This window comes from Nipponia nippon, unplaced genomic scaffold (genome assembly GCF_047370975.1).
Source record: "Nipponia nippon isolate SJK-2023a ecotype South Korea unplaced genomic scaffold, ASM4737097v1 scaffold_39, whole genome shotgun sequence".
Taxonomy (NCBI): Eukaryota; Metazoa; Chordata; class Aves; order Pelecaniformes; family Threskiornithidae; genus Nipponia; species Nipponia nippon.
In genome coordinates this window covers 604,898-630,359 of record NW_028262357.1, presented here as the reverse complement: position 1 = coordinate 630,359, position 25,462 = coordinate 604,898, and the positions used below count along the sequence as shown (strand labels likewise).

General features: G+C 37.6%; 1 protein-coding gene across 1 annotated transcript in view; it reads right to left on the bottom strand.

The window, feature by feature from the left end:
* PRLR (prolactin receptor) overlaps nt 1–25,462 on the bottom strand; it is a 155,994-nt gene that overhangs the window by 117,663 nt on the left and 12,869 nt on the right. The window contains exon 3 of the mRNA XM_087773282.1: nt 21,369–21,457. The gene's annotated coding sequence lies outside the window, so the exon portion shown is untranslated. The remainder of the gene's footprint in view (nt 1–21,368; nt 21,458–25,462) is intronic.

Below are 25,462 nucleotides of genomic sequence, written 5' to 3'. Positions count from 1 at the left end.
AGGGGGAAGAAAAACATTTACAATTTTAATTCCAAGGAGTAACTGGAACAATGCTCTTGTTTGAGAAATTCTTATGATTAGTTTGCTTTAGACAAGAACATCAATTTGCACTTTCTATTATAAAATCTGCATGTGGAAACTTCAAAAAAATCACAATTTCCTTAATAAACATAGGGTACAATTTTATGCAAAAGATGGACAAATTGAATGTGCTGGCAGACTCTCTTTAATTTTGTTTCCTGAAGTGCTTCAGAACAGAAATGATGGCTTTTTCATTATGGTAATGACATACAGGTTTTTTTAATATGTGTAATTGCGTAAATTCTGGTTTTGACACAAGCAAGGGCTATTGCATTGTAACTGGACATCTATTTATAATGATAATTCATGTAATTTGATTTTTTCTGTCTCTGTCACAATCTACTGTCTTGTATTTATGGGGTTTTTTGTTATGAAACAGAACACAAAACACAACCAAAAATCTTCCTCTCAATGCCCTTACCTTTCCACTCAATGAAGAAAACAAAGCAAAATAATTTCCAGAAGGCTGTAATCAAGCCAAAGAATGCTATACAAAAGGAAACTTTTTGCATGAATGTAATGGGAAAGGGGAGTTTCATGCATCCAGCACCAGGCTTAAAATCTAAGTTGTCTTTCCCAGATACTCCAAGTTTAAAATAACAAAATAGTGACTGTATGGTTCATTACTTTAGATCTAAAGTACTGCTAAGCATGCTAAATAACACTGAGCATGAAAATCACTGTGCCATTTAATGCAAATAGTCTCACACTCTCAGAGGAAATGGCTGTTATGATATCTAGAAAATCAGAGGAGGATTAAAGTAGGAAATTAATAAATATTTAGCAAAAAAAAATTCCTGCATTTCCCTCTAACTTTTTGTGCAGAGCTTTTATTATTTAATTTTGGCAATTCAATTATTTCATAGTCTCCTCAGTTTCTTGAAAGTGTAGAGCAGTGAGTTGAGATACCAGGAAAAAAATGTAGAAACATGTATGATCTATTGCATAATTACATTTCTTAGTGCACCTACAAAAATAATATTAATTTGTCCCTACTATGCATGATGAAAATTGCAGCCTCCTCCCACAAAGCATACATCAATTCATAAACACTTCATATTTATACTTATGTGTCTCTCCACTCAAACTTTAGAATTCTGACCTAATTGCTTCCCTTCAATTTTTGTATTTGCTTTTCTTTTTAATCTTACAGCAATCAAATATGGGGTAATTTTGTCTTACACATACTCAATTCTAAGACAGCAATATCATCCAGTTTATATTGTACTGGTGAAAGTGAAGGGCAAATAAAGAAGTTAAGAGTAGAAGAAAATATTTATCTGAGTTGATTTGTAGATATGAGAGAATTCAGTTTATTGGTTAGTTAACAATACAGTCCCATTTAAACAGGGTATGGTAACTCAAAAAGTACTATCAAATTTATGAACACACACAAATGCAAAAAAATAAGTAGTAAAATGGGGGAAATAGAATGACTAGTTTTAAATTAGTTTTATAACATTGTACACATATGAAAACATGGTGGAAGAAAAATAATAAGTGGAATGCTGTAGTTCCGTACACAAAACATAGGAAAAACTATTGTTCACTCCAACAGAGGAGTATTGTTAAATGCTAAAATAACTGAATCAAAGCAGGTAAACAAGTTCACTGCATTAATAAGGAAAACAGGATCAGTATGGATTGGGATTCCACACTTAAGTAGGAAAGCACAGGATTTTTAAGTCTATAATACTGACAGTGGGACTAGGATGATGACAGTGACTGTGAGATAATATGGGAGACCAGGAAACCCGAGAGCAAGAAGCAAACAATAATGCAAAACAGGTAAATTCCACAGGGCTTCATTGCTGAGGCTAAAATATATAATGCTATAATGGATTATTTCAGTGAATCCAGTCAGGAAACCCACAAGAGGAGAAGTAACTCTTGAGTTAGTCCTCCACAAAGTACAAGACATGATGCAAAATGATATTATTAAGGAGCTAATCTGTTAGTGTGTCCACCACATTCTTCGTTTCATAGACAACACAAGAAAAAAAAGTGGCACCATGAGAGGGTTTCAGAAAAATATAGACGGAGCTTTCCTTACAGGGGATATACTGGAAAATCTTTTTCACATATGTGTGACAGCAGAAGATTTGGAACAGAATAACAAAATGAACACAGCAAATTGCCAAAACTAAATGAAAAGTACTCACTAGTGAAGGAACACACCTCCAAAGTAGCTAAATTATTAGTGTAGATATGCAACCTATCTTAATTCCAGTGTTTTCCAAAGCAGGTTGCTAGTGTACATGTCTGGGTTCCCCTCCTTTTGCCCTGAATGTAAGCTAAGTACTAATTCTGTTTCCCACTCATTTGCAGTTTGACAACACTGCAAATGAATTCAGTTCACTGTGGGAAAAGCTGCAGAATAAAACAGCCACAGCAACAAAAGGGAACATCAAATGTCAACAAAACAGGCAATTTTATTAAAATAATTATCCTTTCAGTATCTTTAAAAAAACAAATAATACAAAAAAAGAAACACAGAATCAATGGCACTCTGAGATTTAGTTATCCCATTCTCTCAAAGCTATTGCTTTTGCTGTTGGTTCAGACTGAATGAATATTGTGCATCTTAACTATTAAAATCAATTTAATAGCATTGTATTTCCTTTTTTGTGTCAATTCAAAGATTTGAATTGTATAACCCATCACTAGATTTCCAAGAGGAAGCTCAGACAGCTTCACGAAAAACATAGGTAATCCACAGGATGAACGCAAGGAAATGAAGAGAGATAAGGAAGATTAACAAGAATGAAAGAAAGTAGAAATAAGATGTGATACAGGTGGGAAACAAAATGAACTGTCACAAAGATCATGCACATTGTTAGTGGATGCTCGAGAAAAGATAAAATAATGGACTGCCCCCTTTGGTCCCTTAAACATCAGAACTGCACAATGGACAGTATTCTAGGTCACAAAAATGGAAAAGTTAAAAATACAAATATTTTTTAATTCAGCAAAAGAACGGGAAAAATTTGATAAATATACTTGGACAAAGAATACAGAATTATTCTTTAAAGAAGCCAACAGGAAGTCACAATAATAAATACTAAATTTGTAACAAAAGATTATTTTATTAGATATACCTGTTTTTCATAGCTGAGGAAGCAGAATATTTTCCATTTAAATATCTTCCAAAAACAGACATGCTTTTTGTAGGTTCTTTTTTAAACCCAACAGAACAGTTTGGCTGCACTGACTCAAAGTCACTTATACTGATTTAAAGCAGTTAAAACAGTAGAGACCAATAAGTTTAAACTATCTTCTAATAATACTCCCAGCTAGAAAAAAGCAGTGCCAGTCAATACACTGAAGGGGCAAAACTTACACACAACTGCAAATTCTATACTCAGTGATTCTGGTATACTCATTCTTCCCTTAACAGCAGAGGTTTTAATCCTATCTTCTCAAGACCCATGGAGTTACTCAAAAGCAGGACCACAGACCAGAAGTCTTTCCAATTTCATTTCTTCAGTTAAAATAAAATTCACTTCAATTTTAAATAATGTTCAGTGTAAATTGGTTATATATTATTAGACTCCATAAGAACTGCAAATTATCACTAAAGAATCCAGTCACAAAGGGTAAGCAAATCAGTATGATCAGTAAATGGTTCATTTTTTTTCCAAGAAAAAAATCACCAAAACCCGATGAAGAGACAGGAACCAAAGTGTCCTAAGAACAGGAATCATTCTTGAATATCATAATAAGTTGGACTAATTGATCGTTGTAGGTCCCTTCCAAGTGAACTATTCTATTCTACCAAAGAATTACAGATCTTGCAAAACAATCAGGTTAACATTTCCACCCATGGATTGGCAAAGATTTGCAGCCCGACATGGGATTAATGTCCTACCCAATTCATTAAGGTACAGCACAGGATAAACTTATTGCAGACATGCTAGTAAGAGGAAAAGGTAGAGATCAACCAAAGGGAATTTTTAGCTGGAATAAAATAATCAGAGACATTAACACTCCTGTATGGGCAGAGTTGAATACTATTATTAAAAAAAATACAATTATAACAGTATAATTAAATGGATCAGAATATTTATTTTGAAAAACCCTGCAATTCTTGTTTCTGGAGTTGCCAAAATGCTAGTGAAGTGATGGGTTATTTGACCAGAACCTTGTTAAGAAATGTGATGCAGAAGAGTCATGTAGATATGCCAAATTATATTAAAGGTTTATGTGAAGCTCACATTGTCAGCAAAACAGGAACTACATATCTAATACCTGTCATTCCTGCAGACCTAATACCTGTCCTAACCAGTGAAAGTTACTGTCTTAGCCAAAACTGAAGTCTGATATTTGAAAGGATTTTTAGGAAAAGCATGTGTTTAAGTTGCAGAAGTAAGGCAAGTAAGTATTGATTGTGTCCTGACATCTGGACCTTGACATCTGCTGGAAAAGTAGCACAGTGAGCTCTAGGCAATCCAGGAGACTCCTGGAGAGCATCTAGAATAACTTCTTAAGCCAGGTAATAGACAGCCCTACCAGAGGGGATGCGATACTGGACCTGTTGGTCACCAACGCAAGTGAGCTAAGCGGTGACAGTGAGACTGGAGGCAGCGTGGGCTGCAGTCATCATGCGCTGGTGGAGTTCACAGTCCTGAGGGATATGGTACAGGCAAAGAGTAAAGTCAGAACCCTGAATTTTCGAAAAGCAAAATTCCAGCTCTTCAAGGAATTAGTCAGTGGGACCCCCTGGGAAACTGCCCTCAGGGACACGGGAGCAGTACAGAGCTGGCAGACCTTTAAGGATGCTTTCCATAGAGCTCAAGAGCTCTTGATCCCCAGGTGTAAGAAATCAGGAAAGAAAGGCAAGAGACCAGCATGGGTGAGTCGAGACCTGCCGATCAAACTAAAGGGCAAGAAGGAAATGCACAGGCAGTGAAGCAGGGACAGCTATCCTGGGAAGAGTATAGGGACATTGCCCAGTTGTATAGGGATGGGGTCAGGAAGACCAAGGCACAGCTAGAGCTGAACTAGACAAGGGATGCAAAGAGTAATAAGAAGGGCTTCTAGAAGCATGACAGCCAGAAAAGGAAGGTCAAAGAAAGCGTACCCCCCGTGATGAAAATGACTGGCACACTGGTAACAATGGACAAGGAGAAGGCTGAGGTACTCAACAAAGTTTTGGCCTCAGTCTTCACTGGCAACCTCTCTTCCCTCTCGAGTGGACGGACCTCAAGGCAGGGACTAGGGGAGCAAAGGCCCTCCCACTGTAAGAGAAGATCAGGTTCGTGACCACCTGAGGAATCTGATCATACAGAAGTCTATGGGAACTGATGAGATGCATCCCAGAGTCCTGAGGGAATTGGCTCATGTAGTTGCCAAGCCACTCGCCATGATATTTGAAAAGTCACAGCAGTCAGGTGAAGTCCCTGGGGACTGGAAAAAGGGAAAAATTGCACCCATTTTTAGAAAGAGTAGGAAGGAGGACCCTGGGAACCACCGACCTGGCAGCCTCCTCTCTGTGTCTGGGAAGATCATGGAACAGATCCTCCTAGAACCTGTGTTAAGGCACATGGAGGACAGGGAGGTGATTTGAGACAGCCAGCACAGCTTCACCGCAGGCAAGTCCTGCCTGACCAACCTAGTGGCCTTCTATGACAGAGTGACCACCTCAGCGGACAAGGGAAGAGCTACGGATGTCATTTATCTGGCCTTCTGTAAGGCCTTTGACACGGTCCCCCACAACATCCTTCTCTCTAAATTGGACAGATATGGATTTGAGGGGTGGACTGTTTGGTACATGAGGAATTGGCTAGATGGTCGCATCTAGAGGGTAGTGGTCAATGGCTCAGTGTCCAAATGGAGATCAGTGACTAGTGGTGTCCCTCAGGGGTCTGTACTGAGACCAGTACTGTTTAATATCTTCATCAGTGACACAGACAGTGGGATCGAGTGCACCCTCAGCCACTTTGCAGATGACACCAAGCTGAGGGGTGCGATTGACATGCCTGAGGGACGGGATGGCATCCAGAGGGACCTGGACAAGCTCAAGAAGTGAATCATAGAATACCAGTGGGCCCATGTGAACCTCAGGAGGTTCAACAAGGCCAACTGCAAGGTGCTGCACCGGGGTCGGGGCAACCCCTGGTATCAATACAGGCTGCGGGATGAAGGGATTGAGAGAAGCCCTGCCGAGAAGGACTTGGGGGCACTGGTGGATGAAAAGCTGGACATGAGCTGGCAATGTGCGCTCACAGCCCAGAAAGCCAATGGTATGCTGGGCTGCATCCAAAGCAGCGTGGCCAGCAGGTCAAGGGAGGTGATTCTGCCCCTCTGCTCTGCTCTGGTGAGACCCCACCTGGAGTACTGTGTCCAGGTCTGGGGTCCTCAATACAAGAAGGACATAGACCTGTTGGAGAGGGTCCACAAAAATGCTCAGAGGGATGGAGCACCTCTGCTATGAGGAAAGGCTGAGAGTGGTGGGGTTGTTCAGCCTGGAGAAGAGAAGGCTCCAGGGAGACCTTACTGCGGCCTTCCAGTACCTGAAGAGGACTTATAAGAAAGATGGGGACAAACTTTTTAGCAGGGCCTGTTGCAATAGGACAAGGGGTAATGGTTTTAAACTAAAAGAGGGTGACTAGATATAAGGAAGAGATTTTCTACAAGGAGGCTAGTGAAACACTGGAACGGGTTGCCCAGACAGGTGGTAGATTCTCCATCCCTGGAAACATTCAAGGTCAGGTTGGACGGGGCTCTGAGCAACCTGATGTAGATGAAGATGTCCCTGCCCATTGCAGGGGGGTTGGACTAGATGGCCTTTAAAGGTCCCTTCCAACCCAAACTATTCTATGATTCTGTGATTCTATGACTCTTGTCGAGGAAGTACCCGTCAAATACTGACTATTCAGAAGACACTGTCAGTTACTTGTGTCATTGTCAATCACCGTCTCTCTGTCTTTCCTCTTCCTTCTATCGCTCTTCCCTACTGTTCTCCTTTGCCTGGCAGCATTAAGTAACTTTTACCTTTCCTTCATATTCTCCATCCCACTCAACAGATCAGAGTCTTCGCATATAAATCAAGCTTCACAAGCAGTGACTGGGAGAACCTATCATGAAATTTTCTTTATTAAGCTGATTATTCTGTAAATGCAACAGATTCTTGCCTTTTTCTTTAAAGAACAGGTTATCAACTCCAATCATAGGCTGAATAGGGCATTGCCGGAATGTGCAGAGATGCAGTTAGAAAGGCTTAACTTGAATTGGAACTGGCCAGAGACGTCAAAAATAACAAGGAAGGGTTCTTCCAGTATGTAAGTTGCAAGCAGAAACAGAAGGAAAACATACGCCCACTGTTAAACAGTAGAGGTGAATCAGTCACCAACAATGTTAAAAAGGCAGAGGTTCTCAACACTTTCTTCACCTCTGTCTTTACCAACACTGTCGGATCCCAGGCTTTGGGAACAAAAATCCAGGAGGATCCAAACATAGACCCACCATCAGTGATGAAGGAGTTAGTATGTGAATTATTACAGGAGCTTGACCCCTACAAATTGATGGGCCCTGACGCCATCCACCCAAGGGTGTTGAGAGAGCTGGCTGATGTTATTGCAGGGCCACGCTCCATAATCTTCGAGAAGTCGTGGAGATCAGGGTATGTCCGAGAGGACTGGAGGAAGGTGAATGTTACCCCTGTCTACAAGAAGGGCTCAAGGGAGGATCCAGGTAATTATAGGCTCATCAGTCCTACTTCATTCCTTGGGAAAGTTATGGAACGGATCCTCCTGGGGGCCATCACAAGTCAAATGAAGCACGTGATTGGGAAAAGCCAACACGGCTTTGCAAAGGGCAGATTGTGCCTGACAAATCTGGTGGCCTTCTATGACAAAGTGACCTGCTCGATTGACATGGGGCAAGCAGTCAGCGCTGTCTACCTGGACTTCTCCAAGGCCTTTGATACAGTTACCCACGGCCTCCTCCTGGAGGAACTGATGCGTTATGGCCTGGACAAGTGGTCTGTGCGGTGGGTGAGGAATTGGCTGGTGGGCCGCACCCAAAGGGTGGTGGTAAATAGCTCTTTTTCAAACTGGCAACCCATCACAAGTGGGGTCCCCCAGGGATCGATATTGGGCCCAATGCTATTCAGTATCTTCATAAGTGATCTGGATAACGGGATCAAGCGTAGCCTGATGAAGTTTGCAGATGACACCAAACTGAGTGGGGAAGTAGTCACTCTGGAAGGGAGAGCCACCCTGCAGGAAGATCTGGATAGGCTGGAAGAATGGGCTAACAAGAACCTGATGAAGTTTAACAAGGACCAGTGTAAGGTCTTGCACCTGGGAAAACATAATCCAGGAGTGCAGCTCAGGCTGGGATCTACCTGGCTGCAGAGCAGCTCCATGGAAAGGGACCTGGGGGTCCTGGTGGACAGGAAGCTCAACATGAGTGAACAGTGTGCTGCTGTGGCCAAGAAGGCCAATAGGATGCTGGGTTGCATCAACAAGGGCATCACCAGCAGAGATAAAGAAGTCCTTATCCCACTCTGCTCAGCGCTTGTCAGGCCACACCTGGAATACTGTGTACAGTTCTGGTTCCCGTTAAACAAAAAAGACATGGACAGGCTGGAAGGGGTCCAGAGAAGGGCCACCAAGATGATCAAGGGTCTGGGAAGCCTGCCGTATGAGGATAGGCTGAGAGAACTGGGCTCGTTCAGCCTTGAGAAAAGGAGGCTAAGAGGTGATCTTATCACCATGTACCAGTACTGAAAGGGGAGCTACAAAGAAGACGGAGACTCCCTTTTTACAGGGAGTCACATGGTGAGGACAAGGGGTAACAGGTACAAGTCACTCCCAGGGAGATTCCGATTCGACACGAGAGGGAAATTTTTCACAATGAGAACAGTCAATCATTGGAATAATCTCCCCAGGGAAGTGGTTGACTCCGCTACGCTGAACACGTTCAAGACTCAGCTGGACATGGTGCTGGGCCATCTCATCTAGACTGTGCTAGAAAGTTTGGACCAGATGATCCCTGAGGTCCCTTCCAACCTGGTATTCTATGATTCTATGATTCTATGAATATCAGAAAAATGAACAACAGCTTTGATCCAGTACAGCAATTTCTGTGTTCTTGTGTATGAAAGGACTTAAATACCTCCCAAGTAAGCACAACAGTTTTGTGTTAGCAACCATGTGCCTCAGTATAAATCCTAAGCAACAAGTACTGAAATAATCATCTTCTTGGATGTGGGCTTGTTAATACCCTTAAAAAACAAAACTGGTACTCAAAATTATCCTTTGTGTGCTTTTCCCAGCCAACCTGAACGTCCATTAACAACATGAACATTATTACTTTCAAAAGAATGTTATATCTCTCAGTGGAAGCATCACCAGTATTTACTTGGGTTTTATCAAGACTGCAGACTGGAAACAGAGACACAAAAGAATGTTAGCAAATCAGTTGAACCTGTTTTCTCAATTTTTCTATTAAAAATTTTGTAGATTTGGTTCTATCACTTCTAAAACTTTAAGCTGAAACACTGGCACCTTAAATAAAAGTAGTAATGGAAAATATGCATGTTGTGCATTGTTTCAAGAAATAATCTGGAAAAGTGCACAACACTTATCAAGATATCAAAAACCCCAACAGGCGTTGAGGCTTCCCTAAAGACCCTCTTTCTTAAGGTGTCTGACAATGAAATAATGAGGTAGTAAGTTGTCCATTGCTGGCAAGTATTACACAGCTTCCAGAAGTTACTAAGCCAAACTACCTTGATTCTGAAATGAAACACCTTCCTTATTTACAGACAGAAGACAGCTGTGAAAGCCACTCTTCCCTTTCCTCCAGTGCAGTGCTACAGCTTTACAGTTCTGTCCCTCTGCAGCAGCCTCCTTGCTCTCTGAGCTATGATGTGAACAGGCACAGGAGAATGCACTCAGCTACTACTCATTACTTGAAAGCCATTTGCTGTCTGCTGGAAGAGGCAGTGAGCCATAGGGGAGCATCCTTAAGCACAGTCCAGCTTGTAGGCTGCTTGTCGGATCACAGTAAGCCTCAGTAAAATCATCTTAAATATGATTAACTACTGCTGCTGCCAGACAATTTGAATTTAGGAAGGACGTGGATTCAAACATAGTGATAACAGTCTCACAATTGAAGTTTTGGGTTGATTCTCCACCTAAGTTTAAACTGGGCTGTAAATTGAAAATCAGTATGTAAACCATACACGCTCACGCAAAAAACACACACAAAAACCACACTCACAGTGAATTGATTTTAAAAATATCAGTAGATCTTAAAGCCTACTGCTGGCTATTTTTCTATTTGTTTGATTATTTTTGTACATAAAAGACACATGATATAAATACTAAAGGAGCAAACAAAACCAAGAAATGTGCAGTCAAGTATGCAGAGGAATAAAAAAATATTGATGTAAACATTTTGCATAATTTTCTATATAACAAATGTCAATTAGTTTTAGGCGAACAGGGCAAGCAATTTGCAAAAGCATGAAGTACTTTCTGGCTAGTTGTTAGAGTAGTACCCTCAATTTCTGTCAGGATTATCTATTGCTATCTATTATTGCAGTGATACACAGATACGTACTACAAATGTCTTTAGTTGTCTTGTACACAGATAGCTGCTGTGACTGACAGTCTTTGACTTAAAGCTGATAGGTGACAGCATATTGCCATATGTTACTTATTTAAAGAAACAACACATCTGTTGATTAATATACTCACAAAAAAATCTGGATTTCATAACCTGAAAAAGAGTGCTCAAGTTTGAATGTTTCACTTATCAAAACCTGTTCAGGAAGTGATTTATGGCTACTAGGTTACCCTCATGAGAAACTTATTTTTAAATGTATAAATAAGATCAGAAGTCTAGAAGTAAGTTAGGAAAAAAAAGCATCTGAAGTACATATTTGTATATATGTTTTAGGAACCAAATTTGAAATATTCAAAATATTACAATACAGTGCAAAAATAATACAACACAGTTTATTCCTATGAACACATAATTTCTTAATAACAATGGAATTAATGTACCATAATCTAAGGGGATATAATTCACATGCAAAAGATCGTGAACATATGAATAAATTAATTTGACTTGCACATATTACACTCCTATTTATTTGAGTTAAAATTACAGTTCTCTGTTCAGCACTTTGGCAATAGTAGCCAAAACACTGGAGGTCTTCCAAAGCCAGTAGCCAAAACACTGGAGGTCTTCCAAAGCCTCATTTTTTTCTGGGGTTTTGATGTCAATGTTAAATATATGCCAAATGTGAATATAATGGTTGATAAAACTGTTCTTCCATTTTACAGCACTGTAAATAGCTACATAAGATGAAAGATGAAGAAGAATTAGATATGAGTACTGTAGGTCCAGTTCCAATTTCCTCCATACTGATATTACAGAATTAATCTGATTTCACAGTAATATGTTTCCAATGACTACTCCTGAATTCATGTCTGAATTTGATCAAATAAATTAAATCTCCTTGGTACAAGGCACTTAGAATAGATGGACCAAAGTTACATTAATAATTTAAAATGGAATGAGAACATCCTATTCGCCAGCATTTCACATGGAAAAAAAGATATCTGCTACACAAGCTGGAACACCTGGACACATGATTTTGGGACATGCAGAGACGGCCTGCTGTGAATCTACAGCATCAGAAATATCTTAGACTTGTTATGCCCACATGGATCAGTTGCACAGCACATGCACAGGAGGCATGACATGTCCTGGATGTGTCTAACTCACTCCATAAGCAGGGAAAGGCTGATCTGCCTATTTGTCCATGAATAACCCAACTGGAGATACTGCTGCTGTTCTGCCTGTTGTTCAGGATTGCAGATTATCCTAGAAAGTGGCAGGGTAGTAGACAACTTGCAGTAATTTACTGGCACACTGTTAAAGCAGTTAGTTGGTTTAAAGAAAAAAAGTTGGATTTTACTTGTTGCTCCCTAAATTAGTGATAACTGGTCAAGATAATTCATATTAGTGAGCTCTACATTAAAAATTAAATCTAATTCACATCAAACTCCTTATAGAAGGAGTCCAGACTATTTAACAAATAGTCCAGACTATTTAACAAAAGCATATATTTTAGTGATTGAAAAGCAAAGAAAAATGCCCATAAAGCTACAGATAGAAGATGGACCAAGAGAAAATAAAGGCAAAATTAGGAAAAATGTAAGGAGGGAAAAAAGGTCGAGACACAGACAATAAATTAGGGAAGGTATCCAGCTCTGTATTTGACCTTCAAAATAACTATTAGACACATAAGGAATACACAGAAGCACTAGAGGGTGAAATCACACGTGATACTAAGGGACGAAATACCTGAAAATTGAAACTAAGAAATTAATAAGGAAAGAAGGCATGGGAATGAGAATCTTTTGGGGAGGCACAACACATTTCCTAATCCTTTTATTTTGAATATTAATATTCTGTCTCTAAGCATATTTGGATCACAGCAGACTTTTCTCCAAGGACTTAAGTCTCAGTTTTTTAAGCTAACTGCTGCATGCATTCTAACAACTTTGATGTTGTTATGCTCTTAAATATTTAAGCATTAAATATGCTCTCATCTCCAACTTTTCCATTGCGTGTTTTACATAGTTAAGAAGACTGACATCATATTCAGCTCACAGAAGTGACCAAGTCTTCCATGTCCTCTTTGCTTCATTTCTTCCCCTGATGTTCTGATAGAAAAATCTTATTAGGCGAGTGGAAGCTCTCAGAAATGAAGCAATGAAATCGGGTCAATTTCAAGTCTTCTATAATGGCCTTAAATGTGCTACAAAATTCTGAACTTCTTTCTTTAATAGAAAGTATCTTATACACAGAATTTTTCTGTAACATAGCTGAAATGGTAAAAACAGCAATTCTGGAAAAAATCAGATATTTTAAATAATCAGATACAAAAAAGAAAGAAATGCAGAAGCACTGAAAAAAAAAAGTGTGGGATGCAAGAAAAGAATAATCAAAATCTGACAAAATCCATTGGCTTTGGCAAGTTTAAATTAACTTCTGTTGGAAAAAAAAAACACCAAGAAAGAAAATAAATCACAAGATAATGTTAGACGCAAAATCACTATGATAATCAGATGATCAGATGTGTCTCATTTCACAGTTTGCTTCAGTTCCTCCCTTCTCTGTACAAGACATTGGACAGTATCACTATTGAAAAAGGTTCATCTGGCATTATCTGCAGATAAACTAACATTGATTTTTTTTTTTAAATGGGCATGTAACACCACAAGAGATACTGAAACAAGAAAAAATACAATGGTTAATACAAATAAATCCAGATTAACAATTAAAGCATAAGGTTAATTAAGAAAGACATTTAATCACCTTTGATGTTACGTGACAATGTAAAAAAGAAAAACACAATAAACTCCAGAGATTCTGACAAAGCATGTAGAATTTAGTTGCTCGTTCACTCATTCTTGTTTATTATGAGGCTTCAACTAAAGTGTAACATTCTATTTTGCTTTAGAAACAAAAAGGAATAATATTTTAAAGTTTAAGCAGAAAACAATTAACTTCTGACAGCAGTTTAAACAACTTTTTCAACTTCCTTCCCCACCCAGCAAAAAACTATTAGGCATTTTTCTCTTGCACTTATTCATCTCAGTTCAATTTGGATTTGGATTCTTTTAGGTACAAAAAACTGGGATGAAATAACAAGTGTATGTTGGAGTATGAGTTTACTGCAGTGACACATGCATTAATTCTTTTTACTGAAGAACACTGTGCTTGAAACTGTTGACAACTGTTCTGCATCTTAGTGTTCTATAAACTTTGTTTCTTTTCATTGGGAAATCAACACATTTTTATAGTGGCACACTTGTGTGTGAATTTTACCCTGATTATAAAGCTATGACAAAAATCAAAAAGACTTCCAGAGTTCATCAGACTTCAACTATCTCTTCCTCATTTCATAGCTTAAAGAAAAACATGTCACATTACTTTCTTCTCTATTATTTAATTTTATTTTATATAAACATTTTACTTACACAAATGGAGTCTTTTAATCCATCTAACTGGGAAATGCATTCACTTGTTTGAATAATCCAGGTCTGACATTTAAATCAGGTATATTGCATGTATGTTTTTGCCTGTGCATATCTCCCTCACTCCTGAGGGACACCTGCACAGTGAAGAACAGACAGATCGTGTTGCTCCCTGATAAGGTCACCGAGGCTTAGCTATAATATAGCCTTGCTTAATCCTCATTGGTTTTGCCTACTGAGCACAAGGCTGTTTCCTTGACAACACAGCTGCAGTTGCCACAGCATCCAGAGCCACATGTGATGTCCAGGTTTAGGGTATGGCCCAGCTGAAAAATCTATTATTCAATGCCATTTTCTACAAGTGATTTTAGGCTAAAATCAGTGAAAATCTTCTTTACATTCTATTTCTTCTGTTAATATTAAACCCTTTGCTATTACTTACTTATAAAAATGTTTCCTATATGGGAGGGACACTCAGGAGCCATGACAATTCTTGTCTTGGTGAGCACACAGTCTAAGCGTATTCTTTATTCAAGGCATGTCATTTGCATGCAATATGCAAGTAAGAATTAATCATCAGCTTGTGATATAAGAAAGCAGACAGAATGAGGAAATATATATAAAAATGCAATAATCTGGAAAGTGGAAACATGACTAATGACATCACAAACAGGGAGACAATTTTACTTTTTTTTTTTTTAAAATGTTTTTTTCAAAAAGTGACTGGCATACATTATACTCAGTGAACTAGTTTTGAAGTTGAGAATCATGCAAGATGATGCAAAGCCTATCCTATTTTTTAAGCCTCACTTCACATCTTAACAAAGGGAGTCAACTGTCTATCCTGTTGATGGTAGTAAGAGATTTGTCATCTAACAGTATCACTATAATGACTTGGTACTAAAATAATTTATGGCTTTCTCTGCTGAAATGGCTAATGCATTAGGTAAAGTGACCCAGAGAAATTCCTTTCTGCTGTTTTATTATCACTGAATTAGAGAGAGGTCATCTGATTTATAAACGCTCACAGTATGTTTATCAGATACATGACACAGTAACCTTGCCTAACCTGTGTTTTTGCTTAATGAATTCCACATATTCCTGGAGCTCTTCCACATGATGGTAATTCACCTGGATTTAAGCATTTCCTGGAAATTTCATGGATAAGTTGAAATTGATAGGTGCATATGTATGTAACTTCTGAAAACCATCTTGTCTCTCCCATGGGAAGTAGATACTGAGCAATACACAAAGATTTCAGAAGCAGAAGTATGATTAGATCCTCGGGTTAGAAGTTCAAGGCAGACACACTGAAGACAGAAGTAAGGCAGAGAATTTCAACATTACTGACAATTAGGCATTCAAATAACTGCTGGAGTGCTGTGTGGAATATTCCGTGAATTCTGGATGATTTTCTAGGTTACACATTCTACTTTAAAGAACAATAAATGCATGGAAATTCAACAGCCCTGTACTACACAGAAAAGCTGATTAGATGATGATAACATGATAATTTATAACTCATTACTGGGGAAAAGAAGTGTTCAGAATAAATCAATATACAGTAATCTGTTACACTAGCAATTTTGAAGATGTACATATTCTTGAGTTTCATAGAAATAGAGCAGACTTGCCAAGAACTATACATGCAAGCTTCCAGTGAGCAGCTAATTATATGTACTTTGTTTCTGTGAAATGCAAGAACACTGAAAATCTGTCCTCCACTGAGTTTGAGCTTAGCAAGACATAAAACTTGGTACTCAGAGGTTACAGCTGTACTTATAACTTAACTGTGCCCAGTACCACTCTCTGATATTCAGACTAACTGCCCTAGAACAGAATGATATTATTAAACTCTATTTCCAAAACAGGTTGTCTGCAAGTAAACTGCCAACAGGGAATGAGCTGTACAAAACTCCCAAACTTTGGAAATTTTTAGCAATGTCCTGGGCAAAACTCTACTTCCTTGTACAAATAATAGAACAGCATCAACAACTGACTTCCAGTGAGGGGGGAAATTCTCTGGCACTGTGTAACTTACCAACATTCGCATAAACAAGGAGGTGAGACTTCATGTGGCAAAAGCCTTCTGACCTCAGCGTTTGGGAGGTTGTCGTGATCCTGTATTTGACTGTAAATGAAGCAATATCTATCATTGTGAATGGCAGGACCAACCAACTTCTACTGAATTTAGAACAAATATGAAATCTAGCCTCTTTCAAGCAGTGGAAATAACACTAATAGTGGACTATGGTGTTTAGTTCCATCCAGAAACCCCAGCACAAAATGAGTCTGATGGAATTTAAAATTTAGAAAGAAAATAAAAATTTAAACCCAGAAATGCATGATTTGTCCAAGTAGAAGACAGAAATCCTCTGTTATTTCATAAGCCATATGCCCAAATTAGTGCTCTGAGTCATGATTGAATCACCTCTAATAAAACAAGCTGAGAATTCCAAAGTAGCCTAGAATACGAAGATTTCACAAGAATATCTTTTTTCTGAGGAGGAGGAGCATTACTGCTACTGTAAATCAGTGGAGCTACTAAGCTTCTGATATTTGTCCTAAAAATATTTCAGAATGAGTATGAAGTGAGGGTCAGCAAAAAATAGCTGAGATTGCGTGACAGCGGATCTATAAAGCTATTTGTACTACCTGAAAATATACATCTGGGAATAATTAATGTAATATATCAAATTAAGAAAAACATGGAAAGGTAGAAACATAATGGTCAACGTCTGACAAGTCACAGCCACACAACACTAACTGAGAAGCCCCAGATGTTGCAGGCTGTAATTTACAATGGTCTACCAGTTTCACCTGACTTAATAGATTTCAGATCTTCTCTGAGTACATGACTTGTTCCGAATGGTTAGGTTTAGATATTTGGATTAAAATTCCAGTTTCACATAAATCACGAGCAAAACTACAGTGAAGGAGTAGAAATGGATATAGACAGGTGGGAAAGAAGGAAGCAATGAAGATAGCGATCAGTTTTATAGGCTGTAATCTCAGCAAAACCTTGATCTCGCCATTATGAACTTTGTGCAGCTAGCAGAGCAAAAGAGATAGTAAGAAGCCATGGGGTATAAGGGGATTACTGAATGTTTACACAACTTCCTATCAAGTGGGAAAGGTAACATAAGAGAAAGCAAAAAAATAACCATTTGAAAATTTAACAAGTGGGCGATAATGGCTGGCATAGCAAGGGAGGTAGGGAGATAGGGAGGGAGGGAGCATTGGGGGTTCAAAGTGGAAGGTTTAGGGACAGGTTTAACAGTGGATATAGAAATGAGATGATGACGAACTACGCACTGCAGCAATATTTTAGATAAATACACATGGAACAAGGCTACATTTTTCAAAGTTCAGAAAAATGATTTTACAATAATTAAGATAAATGGTGAAACAAGAGAAAACAAATGTATCAGTTCTGTAGCTGAATAAGGAAGGTGCTATTTTAGAAATACTCTTCAGTAAGTATAGGCAAAAAAAGATTATACAGTATATCTAGCTAGATAATTCCTTGTACTACCTCAAAATTATGCAGTACTACAACACATAGAATAGATCCTATATAAAATGACTTTATTGGTTTATATTTGTTCAAACAATGCTGACAGTAACTTTGTATTGGCAGACTTTATATCTGATGACATATCAACTATCATTCCACATCTAATATAAAAATAAAAAGCAGTTAAAAATCTTTTCTTGTGTGCTAATTTGACAGAAATGCGCTATGTGTCCACATGTGTTTTAACTCAGCTTGCACTGGGCAAATTCAGTACTAATGACGGTGGAACAAGAATGAGCTGAAGATGGCACCCAGGCTCCAGTACCACGTGACAGATCAAGGCAAGAAACAGGAGAGGGAGATAAGCCACAAAGATGGTGAAGGGTTTAGAGGGGAAGCCGTATGAGGAGCAGCTGAAGTCACTTGGTCTGTTCAGCCTGGAGAAGAGGAGACCGAGGGGAGACCTCATCACTGTCTACAGCTTCCTCACAGGGGGAGGAGGAGGGGCAGGCGCTGATCTCTTCTCCCTGGTGACCAGTGATAGGACCAGAGGGAACAGCAGGAAGATATGCCAGGGGAGGTGGAAGTTGGGCATTAGGAAAAGGTTCTGCACCCAGAGGGTGCAGGGTGGAGCACTGGAACAGGCTCCCCTGGGAGGCAGTCACAGTGCCAAGCCCGACAATATTCAAGATGCATTTGGACAACGCCCTCAGACATATGGTGTGAATTTTGGGGTTGTCCTATGCAGGGACAGGAGTTGGACTCCATGATCCTTGTGGGTCCCCTCCAACTCAGGACTTTCTATGAGTCTATGATTCTAAATCTGGAGAAATAGGAAGAGTTTTGTTTTGTCCCCTGTTGAACTGGAACTTTATACTAGGTGTTCACGGAGAGGCGTCTGGAGCAAGACTGAAGTAAGTAAAGAAGCAGATAATAGTTTGACCTCTTAGTTAATGGGTTTGAGATGTCCGAGCCCGAATAAGGCATTGCAATGTATCTTGTGGTGAAAACACTTAGAAGAGAAGGATTTAATCCACTGAGAACACAGCGGTTTGTTTCTTAGCAACACAGATCACCAAGAATACATCACTCCACTCATATAATTGTTTTCCTATTGAATATGGTAATGTTTAAGTTTTCAATTTTTCTTTTCAAATATCTCAAGTATGCAAGCTTACATGACAGAAAATATCAGGTTAGCAGAGCTACAAACACAAGCTCCCATGACAATGACCTTCCACCTTCAAGAACAGTGGAGCGAAAATGTAAAGAAAATTATTGTGGGGTTTAGGGGGGCTTTTTTTTGTTTGGTTTTGTTTTTAAACACCCAACATACAACAGGAAGTGTTCTCCATCTGTCTGGCCCATATTTGTCAATCACTGTGAAGTCAGAAAAACTATGAATTCCATTGCTTTCAGAAAAAAATGTGGAATGTATAATATGTTTTATTTTCCTGCAGACTACATATTAAATAAATAACTTATAAAGAAAACTGGGCCCTTTGAAAGAATGCAGTAAGAAAGACAATATCCACTTTCTAAGATACTAAGATAGTATGGTGATAAGCAAGATATAGTAGGTCTAGTAAAATAACCACAGTTAGTCAAACTAAGAGCATTTGGTGAATACTGCTTGTGCTTTAGTCTTCTCATGTTTCATGAGTTAGAAAAATTCTAAAACCCAAAATTTTCTATAAACTCATGAAAACTTATTTTAAATAAAATATTGTCTATGCAAAACTATTAATAATAGTTAATTTGCTCATTTCAATTCTGAGAAAGCTAATATTTGCACAGGTGATTGAACCACACAAAATTTGCATATTGCAGGTGTAAGACAGTGAAGAGAGACTAAGTGGCTTTTGGAAAGTGACAGGCTGTTTAAAGTATTGCTAAAAAGAGCATTCAGTCTGTAAAGACTATGAGCACCTTGCATTATCAATGCTCTGTGAAATCACTGCTACAAAATATTTTACAAATTTTAAAAATAATGTTAACACACAACCAAACCATTAATTAGTCATTTCAAAACTTAATGATGCCAAAGCAGAAGTCTCATCTAGGAGTGAGACTTTTATAAGAAATACAACTACATTTAGACAGATAGCTAATGTTATTAGACAAAGAAAGTACCTGTAGAAAAGTCCCAGAGTTAATTATTAGAAATTCTGAAACAGATGACAACTGCAAACACAGTTGTATTTGCCCATAGTTGTGAATAGTGAAATATTAATTTTCATAACTTCGTTAAAAAACATCAGCTGAAAAACACAGAAAAGAGTAACTACAAATGCTTAAAAAAGAATGACGACTAACGTGACAAATCTAATCTTTAAATTCTTTAAAAAGAATGACTAGTGAATAAACAACAAAGATTTAAAGCTCACTCCTTTTGGAGGCTAGCACATATTGGTGAAGATAAAAGCGAAATCAAAGTTAAGTGGATATAAGACTTTCTGCAACAGGAGAAGGAATAAGAAAGAGGAAAAGACACTAATTAACAGAAAAAAATACAAGCATACTCAGGGCTAGTTCACGTTTAACAACAAGATTCTTACATGGTAGTTCATGTTTACACCCACTCTAGAAGAACCCCAAATCCCTAAGTTCTTACAATAATATTCACGTAAGAACAAAGATATAAATGATGTTAAAATATATTTATACTGATGTTAATGTATGGAAAACAATGCTAAATACCAAGTCACAAATAAAATAACATGTTGATCACAATTGCTATCTTATTACAGTCAGGACCTTAAGTGAACTGCTTTCCTAGCACACATGGTGGTAATATGCATCTTGCCAGCTAACTGAACGAGTCATTAGAGCTATCAACACCCCTTTTAAATATGAGCTACTCAGGATTCCCAATCAATTGCCCTCATCTTGTGTTTAAGTAAATTATGTCCTCTCAACTGCAGAGTGAGCTCTACCATTCTAGCTCACCAAGAAGTTCCTCTGAAAACTCTATTACCTATTTCCTTAAGTTATTATGAATGTATATTCATCAGATTGTAACTTAGATCAATTGAAAGATGCTGCTATTCTACTTGCAAGGCAAATTCTCTGCTAATACTGTGTTAACATGGACACTGAAGTGAAACTTGACAGTCCTTTCTGATTCACACAGAGAATTAAATGTTTCTTTTCTCCTAAGAGCTCTCTATTTGACATTTCCCTGTATTACCTACATCTTATATCTTGGAACTTGTTGATTTCTTTTCTGCGAGTTCACTTCTTTTGCTGGATCCACTAGCTAATAGAATGCCTTCCAGATAATTGGGACTTAAACATTGAAATCATAATTCAACAGCTCCAAAAGAATTAAATGATTTAAAACACAATCAAGCACATAACAAGATTATAAAACTGCAGCTGATAACAAGATTTACTTGTTAAACAGGTATATATATATTAAATTCCCAAAACACTGTAAAACCATTAATTAACAGTATAAAAAGAGTCGGTAACAATAAGCAGTCTCACATAGGTCAGGCTTAGGTCAGCTATTACTTGTCAAAGTGTTACAAATCTAATTAATAGTTTTAGCTGGAAAAGTAATAAAGTGAGGTTTTATTTCATATTTTTTTCAAAACAAATTTTCTATGCTAAATTAGCTTCAATTTTAAAATAAAATTAAAATTTTCATCATGATTGCTGGAGAATTTAATCAGAACAAAGCATTCCTAAAAATACAGAAAACATTAAATTTTCATCATCTACAAAGGAAAAAATAGAAATAAAATGGTTAAATGACTTACATCATGTCACACAGTCAGCAGCTTGGGCAGGAGAAGGACTTCACAATTCTTGTTTCAAAAACTCTACGGATTCTGTCAGTCTGCAGTATCTGAGAACAGAGTTAAGCAAAAGTTAAAAAGGGAGCAGTAATACAGGTACTAAAATCAGACAGAAAATTTTCCATTTCCTAAAATCCGATGTAGCTTTCAGCATTACAGAATGTATTTTTTAATGTGATGGTGATAGATTTTTCTTTTTGTCATACTTAATGATGCCTTGTCAAGTGTGTTCAGGTAATTACCAGAAGTCTAATAGCAAAATGAAACGACCCAAATTGCCAGCATCTCCACATAACTGTCATTCAGGTTTTCAATCACTGCAGCTCCAATTTCAATTTCTGTATCATAATCATCTTTCATTACAGTAACAACATTACAACATGAAACTAATTTCCACTGATCTTAATTGTTTTGCAGTAGTAATTCATGTTTAACTACCTGCTTGCGTCTATATTCGTTGTTTATACTTTTCCTACACGACAATATTTTTTGGATTACATAGTAATAGAGACATTGCATAATTTGCCCTTTTTCATTAAAAGAATGAAGTTTTAAGACATGGCCAGCACATCATACAAGGAAACACAGACATCTAGTGATATCTTTTGACCTCACCTTTCTCCCAGTAAAGTCTTCTAAAAACAGTGCTAGCAGAGTCTCAAACTCTTCAGTGATGGAATATACCATGTAAAATCTGTAAAATTTCAGCATGCTTCTCGATGCAAATGTAGAAATAACATGAAGTCTTACACAGTCTGTAAAGTGTGACAGATCAAGTGATTGTTGCTGGTTTTGATGGAACTCATTGTTTTAGAAAGCATTACTAACTTAGAATAATCCAACTGATGTAAAACAAAATATCCCTTATACAATGAACACATTTCAACACAGTGCAGCAAATCTATTACAATTTCCTATTAAGAAATGAGAAATTTTCAACAGTATTAAACATCTTCTATCTTTTTTCTTTTTCAGAATTAATCGTGAAGTTAAACCACAAAGAAATTCTATTCCAGAAGATTTATCCTTTCGCGATTTCAGTGCTGTTAACTTAAAATACAAATAGGTTATCTTGAGATTATTAGTTAAGTGGTACCCAATGTTTGGAAAGCCCAGGAATGCAGTGTCATATGCATCAACCAACTCTCTTTACCAGACAGTATATTATTACCTGAACACACTCAAAAATTCATTAGTCATAACAAATTTGAGGACAAAGTCTCCCAAAATGATCAACACTGAGAGAAAGAAAGAAAAGAACATGCTTCATTATTCAGATTTTTTTTCTTTTTTAATTCTAGAAATGTTAAGCAAAAATAGCTAGTAGCTTGATAATTATTTGATAATCACTGAATATGAGTTTGCTGGTCAGAAGCTTTCATATTAGTTGCAATGAGAAATAAGATATATCACGAAGAATGAAAAATACTTTAAGTATTAAACTATAAAGTGTTTAACTATATTTTAGATTATAGCCTGCTCATTTTCCAGATTCTTAAGACTCTGGTGAACCAGCATATTAGCTGCACACCACCTTACACAGTCCAGCTTTTCAACATGCAGTGACAGCTGGTGCAATTCAGTTGTCATTCACTTCCACCTACAAACCAACAACCAACAGCTTTTTATCTTCTTTTTTTTTTATATTTCTGTTTTCCTGTTTATTACTGCTTTCTAGGTTCACAATTTTTATGTTATTTCCCTTTCAGTTTTTCAGAAATGTCAGTTTTCATTAACAGATTATAGTCGCAGTTCCATGAGCTTAAATGATATAAAAGAGCCCCTAATGAAAAATATAAGCCCATACAAATGTTTTTTTTTAAAAAAAAAAACAAATGACAAACAGGCTTTTTTTCTATTTTGCTGAGTGTGTAGCAACTAGATTTTTTGTAATCTTGCTGTTCTTACTGTCTGTAAAATTCCAGTAGCAATAGGATCAGAAAGACTGGAGCTAATGTATCTTCCAACAGTGCCTTTGTTTCCTACTCTAGATTTCTGTATGTTATTAGATAGAGCAGATCTCCCCTTCCTAAGCAGAGGGACAAAAATATTTACAACTGGTTAGTAATCATCTCATCTATAAAAAGTTAGGTAGGCCTGAAGGCAAGACACACAGGGATAAAGTATATAATGTAATAACAAATTACAGTATTCTCAACATGAGGAAAAAATTAAATTTTAAGGATATTTAGGGAAAATAAAATCTCATTACTCCCATAAGTTAATCACAATAGGCATCACAAGGAAATACATTATTTTCATGGTCGCTTTGCCTAGTCTGTTCCATTTCAACCTCCACAGCCAACACAAATGCATCTCTTACCCCCTTTCCTGTGTTCTTCTACCTCAGTTATTGTTGTCTACATCCTTTCAGCCTGTCTAGCAAACCCTAGCTTCTCTTCTCCATTCTCCAACTTCCATCAGTGCTGCAAAGTATGCAAAGAGGTGGCCTCCCTGTCATGGGGATCATTTTACTGGAATTAGCACTGACTATCTTGGAGGAGGGGTGGAAAACATTAACAGAAAAGGATAGATTAATGGAAAAACCCAAAGAAGAAGGAAGAAAGGAACAAGCTACTCCCCAGATCCCTTCTTTGTGAAGGGTACAAAATAGCGTATTTGCCATTCCTGGTTGCTGCAAAAAGTGTTTAATGATTTGTCATATCAACTGGCTAGAACATATCTTGGGGCTTCTATTCCCCAGAGAAAGAAAATTTTGACTCAATCTGCTTCAAGATTGATCATGTTAGTTAAGTCATGTCATTCTGACAGCTATCAGCCAAATTTCTATCCCAATCATACACTTGGAAGTGTAATGATGACCTATCTGCTGTGTAATTCACCCACAAACCAGCACTATTTGGTTCATCTATTGTCACATAATTATGAATGCAAATCATACTAGCTGCAAAGGCAAAGATGCACAGCTTTTCTCATTCCTGTCTCAAACACAATACAAGCTTAAGCAACCCAGAATTCAATGGACAACAAATAATGAAAGAGTTTCTGATTACATGTGCAAAACTTTTGGTTACTCTGGCTGGTGCAGAAAACCTTTGCTGCATCTCAATATTCAGCTGCTGGAATAGCTAAAGTAGCTTCCATTCTTTGAACCATACAACAGTATCATCAGTCTTCTGGGGAAATAACACAGTGATTTGAAGCATATCCACCCAACCATACTCTACAGCAATTGTGCTTTTCATATTTATGATATCAGCTTCCACACAACCCTGTTCACTAATTTGGTAGGTGAACAACTTACCTGCATTCGTGGCCAAACAACAACAAAAGTTTAAGCAATTCTGCTGCCTTGCAGTTCAGTCCTCAGTAACTTCTCCACAAAAAAAAGAGGAGATAAATGTATATTTCCATGAAAATCTTGTTTTCTCATTCACGCTTCCTTTTTAGCTCCCTATACTTGGGCCCATATTTATAGTCAATTTCATAAGCTCTCAAAAGCTGATGTTGAATAGTCTCAATAAATATTCTTGCAAAATATTGTCCAGCAGCTGATTAGAGAAGTTTCAATTGTACTCAACTTCATTTAACTCATTTGTTGCAACATTTTTAAGAATGCTGCTTGCAATTTATGTGTTGTTTAGGTTGAGATGTTACAATTAATTTCCACCACCTTGAGCCAAGACAGGCAAGCCAAATAGGTTACTGCAAAAAGTAATGAAAAGAGTAATGTTATTAATGTGGTTAGATGAAAAGCTGCACTACATCAACAAAGAGCTCTGGAAAAATTAGGCCAGCTGCAAGGTAAGGTGTAAAATACAGCCAAGACAAGCTAGTTGAAAAATACTTTGTAGAGATGCAGAGAAGCTTAATCTTTTCAAATGGTAGACTAACAGAGCAGCTAGGTGCAGCTGTTTCATAAGCAAATCTATAATTAAATGCAATTAAGGATATAAACTAATATGAATAAGTTCTAATATTAACTGCCACAAAGCTTTAGCCCAATTAATATCTGAAGAGCAATTGGCATTATCTACAGATCACTACGGATATGATTAGCATATCAATAATTTGTACTAAAATTGCTGGAGAGG